The following is an 8746-nucleotide window of genomic DNA, read 5'->3' as shown; positions in this document are numbered from 1 at the left end:
TTCAATGGACCCATCCTAACATCTCTTAATCTTATAAACCCATCAATTTCCTATAATGTTCTTATGAGGAGGTGGAGGTACAAGATCCCATGTATCATTGTTTAACAGAGCCTTGTACTCTTCCTCCATGGCGAGTACCCAACGGGGATTTTTCTTGGCAATAGTGTAGCAAGAAGGTTCAAGGTTGAGATCAATAGAGGCTTCCAAAGCATACCTAGGGTTTGGTTTGCAAACACCACTTTTTCCTTGTGTCATCATGGGATGAGCATTAAATGGGGTTGCAGTGGAACAAGAAGGTGCATCCAATGAGGTTGATGATGATGGGATCAATTCGGCAGAACCAACACCAATGAATATAATAGGTGGGCTAGGGGAGGTGGTTCCAGCAGGTACTATTTTGTGTACAGGAGAAGGGCACGTATATGTAACAATAGGGGGGCCAATCATAGTGTTGGTAGTCGAGTTGGGAAGTGGAGTTGTGCTGCCAGAAGTGCATGGAAAAGTATGTTCATCAAAAACCACATTTCGGGAAATATAGAGATGACCAAAGGTTAAGTCCAAACATTTGTACCCTTTGTGATGTAAACTGTAACCTAGAAACAAACAACATTGGGAGCGGTAGTCCAGTTTAGATCGGTTATGGGGTTTGAGATGCGGATAGCAAGCACATCCGAAAGTGCGCAACATAGTGTAATCAGGTTTTGTGCCAAAGTGACACTCTAAAGGAGATTTCATCTGCAATATTGGAGTAGAAAGCCAGTTAATTAAAAAAACTACAGTCTCAAAAGCATCATACCGGTAACGTTTGGGCATTGAAGGCGTAGCCAGGAGGGTGAGACCCATTTCAACAATATGGCGATGGCGTCATTCTACAGTCCCATTTTGTTCATGAATATGAGGACATGAGAGATGATGAGTGATGCCCAAATTGGAGAGAATAGGTAGAAGTGGCTTGTACTCTATACCTCCATCTATTTGTAGAGATTTGATAGAGGTATTCAATTAATTCTCCACATTCTCCTTAAAAACAACAAAGGTAGAGACAACCTAAGTTTTAGAGGCCATAGGAAAAATCCATATATACTTGTTGTAAGCATCAACAAAAATCAAATAATATCGAAAACCATGTCTTGTAGAGACATGGGCTGGTCCCCAAACATTAGAAAATAAAAGTTCTAATGGATACTTTGCAACAAAAGTACTAGTAGAAAATGGCAAGATATGACTCTTTCCCAGTGGATAGGATGGACAAAAAGAGATGTCCTTATTCGAAACTGGAAGCTGAAATGAAGATAAGATGTGGGTAGCTATTCACTTGCTAGGATGTCCTAGCCATTGATCCAATACTGAAATAGATACTTTCTCACCAATGAATGCCAATGGAGCTTTATTAGTGCAATTTGTCTTTAGTTGATAGAGCCCTCCTTTAATTAGCCCTTGGAGGAGAATTTTCCCGGTCGCATTGTCCTTAATAGAGAAGGCAGAAGCATCAAAAATAAAAGTTGCATTATTATCCTTACAAAACTAGCTGATAGAGAGTAAGTTCTTAGAGATATTAGGAACTCTGAGAATATTATTCAAAATAATGGACCCAGAATTAGTATTCAAAACAGAAGAACCAATATGAGATATGTCTAGACCTGTACCATGTCTGACTGTGATGTGATATGTTCCATGATACTCATCATGAAGAGAGAGGTTCCCAAGATCTGAAGTCATATGATTGGTTGCTCCGAGATCAGGGTACCAATTATCATCATGAGCTGAACGCGAAGATGATGCTGTATGAGCTTGCTTGGTATTTTTATTGGTAGTAAGTTCCAGATAACGACGACAAGTAGCTGTTATATGGCCAAGATACCCATAAAGTTGGCAAACTACTGTGGTGTTCTTGGAATTGGATCTACTTCGATTATTATTATTGTAGGAAGTTTTCTTGGAATTGTCAGAACCACCATCATTATTGAATTGTTGAGGCTTATAAGAAGATGATTGATTGTGATTGAAGTTTTTCTTCTTATTGGCCAAATTAGCAGAGGGAGAGTCCAACACAGATTGTGAAGATAAACTATCTAGTCTAGTAGTCACAGAGAGCACAAAGATATCATATTCAATAGGTAAACCACGAAGAAGATAATGAATTTGATCAACATTAGTTAGGAAGTATCCAGAGGCAGCTAATGCATCAGATAAACTTTTAATTTTCTAAACATAATCAGTGTCAGTGAGAGTACCTTTCTTCAAATAGGCTAACTCTAATTTCAAATCATGGATTCGAGTCTGACTTGTGAAGAAAAAAGAACATGAAGTCGATCCCTTACCTCTTTGGACGTCTTACAGTTGACTCTGTTAATGAAGATAATAACCAACTTATGATCAACTATTCTTGTTCGATTCATGCTACATGATCCGGGTTGCTGCGGCTGGATCCTTGGCTATTTTCATCTTCCAAGAAGAGTGGAGGACAAGGAAAATATCCGTCCACATAGCCATATAAACGATGCCCTCTTAGAGTTGGTGTAGTTTGAGAGCTCCAATGCAAGAAGTTGGTACAATCCAGTTTTATTGAAACTTCATTCATAAAACTGGAAAGGGAGACCACCATAATAGTTCGACCATCTGTCGATCCAGGTTGCATCTGTCTCTAGACGGCATGAGTAGTGGTGCTTGTCTTTGAAGCCATGGATGTTTGTCAAAAGGCTCTGATACCATATAAGAGAAAGACCAAAACAACGAGAGGAGAATGACTCAGTCGAATATTGATTGATCTCTTGAGCATTAAATAGAGAACTGGTTACAAGAGGATAACTATGTACACGAGATAACAATTACAGAGTTAGATTTTATCTAGGAAACTATCAAAGGATAAGCTACATGATAATGAGATAAGGTGATCAGTTATCTAGGACAGTTATCTAGGATAGTTATCAGAGATAATGATCTTGGTCACTAGTCTATCGTAACTACTGAGATACTCTAATAGATAGAGATACCCATATCTTTTTTCCTTTTATGGTTCTACCTCCTTTGAATTTATTAAAAAAGAAAAATAAAGGGATAAGTACACTGTCGTGGATGCATGGCTACTAATTATTGAAATCCTTCCTTTAAGCTTGTTATCGTATCTAGTTGAACTACATGAGAAGAAGAATTAAAACAGAGGCATTAGAGAGATGAAAGAAACGGAGAGTTGATTACCTTTGGATGTTGTGACCGTCTGAACGAACACTGGTGTCAGAAAAGGAAGTGGATTCCAATCGGAGATGAAAGGATGGTAAGTAGGGTCCGAAGTGTGGGGCAAACTAACATTCAGATGAAATGGGTAAAATGGTCAGAAAAATATCATAAAGGGCAATTTTGTTATTTTTAAAATTATTTAATGTGCATCTAATGTCACGTGATAATATTGACTAACAATCAACTAACAGTAGGAACATATTAGACACAATTCGAAGTTCAGGGACTGATTTGACACAACCCCCAAAGTTTGGGGTATTGTTCAAGAAAATTTCCTTGTATCTATACTCTTCCCAAACTGAGCCTAAGGCTGCATTTGGAAGTGATGTAAACGTCGAATAAGTGCTATTATGCACCCTAGTTCAGTTTTGGCACCATTTGGTTAGAGCATGAAAATGTTCTAATTATAGAGGTAAAACTACACACTTGTTATGAATTACCTCGATTTATGGTGTAAAGTATACTTTGATTTAAACTTTCCCCTCTTTTTTCCGTCAAAGTAAACAAATCATCCATTTCCCATGTTCCTTTCCATCTTAAGGTCTATTTGGTTTGTAGTCAGAATCAGAATCGAAATCCTTTGGAATCAAAATCGGAATGGTACATTCCCATAGTATGTTTGGTTCAGACAAGAATGGGAATGGAAATTGAAATCAGCAGGAATAGGATTTCATTCCCAAAGGAGGGGTAAGGAATGACCATTCCCTCAAATGAGGGAATGCCATTCCAGTAGGAATGGGAATAGGATTTTGATTCCAGATGGGGCTTTAATTTGCCGACCAACAACTACTTGATCTACTAAACCTACCATCGATGATATCTATAAACAACCTGCACAACTAATCACGCTATCTAGAGACATCTATTGAGATTTGAAGGTGCCTTCACTTGGAGGACAATGGATACTTCACATCTCTTCATGTCTATAAAAGACTCCACGACTAAAACATTGTTGATACCATCCTGTTATGTTTTCTCAAGACAATACACACAGAAGAAGAAGACACCCCCTATAATTTCATGGATTTACTAAACCCACCTTATAGTTTTCTTTTACTAAAGCACCCCCTATAGTTTGCAATCGGTTTACTTAATCGACCTTCCATTATATTACTGGAAAGTGACAGCTTTAACCCTAATGTCCATTTGAATAAACTCAATGGAAAAGAAATGAAAATGAAAATACTATTTTTGCCCCTAATAAGATACAAGCAACCATTCTATTTGACTCTATTTGGTCAATTTTGTTTTTTGTATGAAGAAGTATTAGGGGTACTTTTGGAATAAACAGCCATGGAACCATGCCCTTGAACATTTTCCACTCAATTTAGGTTATAATGTTACTAGTTTCAGATGGAAAAACAAACACTTCTTAGTAAAAGGTCAATTAAGTAAATAGGTTGCAAACTATTGGGGGTGTTTTAGTAAAATAAAAACTGTAGGATAGGTTTAAGTAAATCCATGAAACTATAGGGGGTGATCTATTAAATGACTCAATAGCCAAATGCCCACAATTTAACCGTGGTATTTTGCACCATTAATGCCAAATGCCCACAAAGTGGACATCCAATCCCACTTTTGCATGCTACTAAGTCAGATATTTTGTAACGTGCAAAAGGGGACCTGATCAAGTATGCACAACATAAGTAAGCACATTAAATGAGCACTTGATAAGTATTTTGACAAGTGTGAAAAGTGGGTTTTAATTTTTTTTCAAGGGTGGGGTGAGGGTATTTTAAGGGACAGGTGTCAAAAAAAATTTCAAGTACTTATTGAACATGCTTACAACGTTGTGCCTACCAGACCCTAACTGGTGCGAAAGTGCATTTGCATTGTGATCAAACACAGCCCAAGTTTTCACTAGGACAATAGGATGATGGGTCACTAGTCAGGATAAGAATTAGTTCAGACTTCAGGCCTTCAAGTCAACCAAATCCAGCCAAACTAGAACCGGTCTACCGTCCATTTTCAAATGACTTACAGTTTGCATTGTTGAATGCCATGCACGGTTTCGAAAACTGGATCAACCGGAACAAAACCATTTTGGCCACCAGTTCCCAAGTCAAACGGTCTAACCATCCAGTCCAAGTCAAACGGTAAAATAATCTACTATTTTACCATCATTTTTATTAAGGCTCCGTTGGGCTTGTGGGATGGGGATGAGAAAAAGGGAATATTTTAAAAATATTCCCTCTTTTCATATTTGTTTTGAGGGAGAGAGGGGGATGGGATGAGAAAAAGGTGGGATGCGAGATCTCAAAATCGTGGATTCCCGGTGAAAAAACTTGAGAAAACTCGAGTTTCCATCTCCTTCCTCCCTCCCACTTGCCTTGTCCATTCGACTTCCTTTGAGAAAGTTGTTGATTGATGAATGCGATCCTAATTCTCCGTCGTCTTCCTCCTCCCTCCCGCATGCCTCGTCCTCTATCGACTCTTCTTCCCTCCTTCAAGGTCTGATCATAATATATATATAAAAGAAGAAAAAAATTTAACGAAACAAAAATAAGAAAAAACATAATAGAGATTGAATTGGGTCCTTACCTAAATGTCTGGCTTGAATTTAATTGACAGAACTAAGAGATTGGTGTTGTGATAGCTTCGAGCTTCGCTGGTTTCCCAGGGTGCTGATAATGATGTCCTCTAACAGTGACCAACTCAGCTGCCATAGGATCAATAATAACAAGCGAGATGTCCGTGGCCGTAATTCTCCTTTCTGCGATTGATGAGATGTGGCCTGAGACCGAACAATGAAACATGGGAGATTTCCTCTCGCCTCTGATCGTCTTCTCCAACAACAATGATAGTAGAGACTTGAAGCCGAATGAAAGCCAAGAGAGGAGAGATTTTCAAGGGATGACTGCTACAATCTTCTTTGTACGGGTGAGGCTAACGATGAACGGGATAAGGCCGCTGCTGGTAAGAGTTGCAGCGGCAGTGATTAGGAAATAAAGAAAAATAGGGGTGACAAGAATTGGAAGGATCGATAAACGGTTGGAGGGATTTGAAATGATAGGAGAGTGGGAGAAAGATAAAATGTGGAATGAATTAATAGTAATCGAAGGAACAAGGCTGCCACTGCTAAGAGCTGCAGCATTGGTGAAAAGCGAGGAAGAAATAGGGATGGCGAATGTGGCAGGAAGTCGGATGAGGGAGGAGAAGTAGAAAATAAAAGAAAGAATGGAGGGAGAGAGGGAGAGCAGCAGTGGTGAAAAGCGAGGAAGAAATAGGGATGGCGAATGTGGCAGGAAGTCGGATGAGGGAGGAGAAGTAGAAAATAAAAGAAAGAATGGAGGGAGAGAGGGAGAGAGAGAATGAGAGATCGGAGAGGAGAGAGATTGCCACTGCCGCTCCTTTGGTTCGAATGGTCCCTCGAATACTTCAGTCCCTTTTACACTTTTCCATCTCATCCCATCCCATTCGAATGGTCCCTCCAATACTTCAATCCCCTTTTACGCTTTTCCATCTCATCCCATCCCACCCAAATCTTTCCACAAATCAAACGGAGCCTAAGATTATATTATCAAAATTATTAGGTTTGGTTCTAGACAAGGTGGAACCATCCCAAACCGATAAGAAGCTAGATGGTACTGAACCAGACCCTATTTTGTCTACAATTTGTCATGAGATTGAACCGATTATTTATCAGAAAAATTGGGTCTGAACTGTTAATATCCGATTAACGTCTATAATTTCATTCGTGCAAGGTTTTGATCTTACCAAAGTAGTAGACTCCGTGTCACTCCTTTTTGCTTACGCATCAACTTGTAAATACAACTTCAATGGCAATAGGGCTGTAAATGGTTAATGGCAGAATGGGTGAATGGCTGAATGGTATGGAAGAGAAAACAACGGAGACGCCAATGTTGACGTTGTCGTTGTTGCTGCCTCCACCGTTGCCGCAACCATGAGGAAAGGCGGAACCACAAAAGAATAAGGATTAGGGAAAATGACAAGTGGTGAGACTTGAGACAAAGGGAAAGAATGGCCATATGTTGGAAGGGTTTTTCTTTGAATGTTTTAATATATATTTGGTTCTGTGGGCGTTTATTAATAAAAACTCCATTATATCAGTGTCACATAGGTATTGGTGTTTATTGCATATAAAATCACTATTTGGTTTTACTGTTTATCAAATAAACATTAAAAATTTGAAATACTTTGATTTATGTGCATGGGGCATTTAAGGAAACGTCAAATTCATGTTTCCCCCAACCTGATGTGACGCATTTTAGCTGAGGTGGAAAGCAACTTTATGGGATGTTACTTGAAACGCCCATAAAACATCCAACCAAATAGAAAAGACAAAAAACATTTGAAATAGCATTTTTCAAATAAACGTTTATCTAAAAAACACCTCTCAGGAAACGCCCATAGAACCAAAGAATGTTTAATTAGTAATTGGGAAATCGGGTCTATCATAATTAATAAACCAGACCCAACCCATTCGGGTCAAGCTCTGTTTTTTAGGGTAAAAGATTTAAACATACCTTGACTTTTCCTAAATTGACTTGTACGTACTACATACCATGAATTTTGCAATTATACTTAAATATACCTTTACACTATTATCTTTGATAGTTTAATTAAAAGACAATTTTACACAGTTTTGTTTTACCTTGAGACACCACCCTACAAACCCTACTTCCTTAAGAAAACCAGTAATCAGCTAATTTATTAAGACCCTAAATTGGCACATTGTACAAAAGTTTATAATAAGGTGGTGAAAGATCCAGGCTACTCGTTTTTCTTATAATAATTTAATCTTAACTTCACATGCCTCTACTAAGAAAACATAGACAAATAGATTGTCCTGGTTGATTCATGGTAGTGGCCACCATTGGGTTTCTTCCTATTAAATTAATAAGCAACCTTTTACTTAGAATTCCAATAGCCTATGCATATTATTTTTTAGAAAAGAATCTACTGCTAAACTTTCACTTTTCTAGGAGCTACCAAAATCCTTAATAGAAGTAATATGGAGAAGCGGATTTATTTCTAGAAGTTTTAAAATCCTCAAAGACAATTCAATTATTTGGTTAAAACATGGAAGGGGTTTAAATTTAAACAGTTTAGTTCTTACAGAGACAATATGGATTTAAATTTAATATTTTTTTTATCAATAACACAATTCATTATATAATCTTAATAAAAAATTATAAAGAGGAAGACAAACTTTCTTATCTTTCAAATGCAGTTTGAGCCCGAAAAAGGAAAAAAGAAAAAAGAGAGAGAGAAAGGGAAAAGAAAAATAAAATTACAGTTGTGCCCAAAACATTGATTCCCTCTCCACCCCTTGTTTAGTTAACACATCAATAAAAGAGTTAGTTGATCTTTTTACCCAATGATTTTAACTTCCATTCCTCGAACCAGCCATCTAAATCTCCTCTTCACATTACTATAATGCCATAAACCACTGTTGTCTTTATTTAGCCATTCTACCACCACTTCCTAATCCCCCACAATTATGAGTTTGTTGATATTCATTTCCCTAGATTTTTGTATCCCTTCC

This window comes from Nelumbo nucifera, chromosome 3, assembly GCF_055504915.1.
Source record: "Nelumbo nucifera cultivar China Antique chromosome 3, China Antique-T2T, whole genome shotgun sequence".
NCBI lineage: Eukaryota > Viridiplantae > Streptophyta > Magnoliopsida > Proteales > Nelumbonaceae > Nelumbo > Nelumbo nucifera.
Note: the sequence above shows the minus strand (reverse complement) of the source record.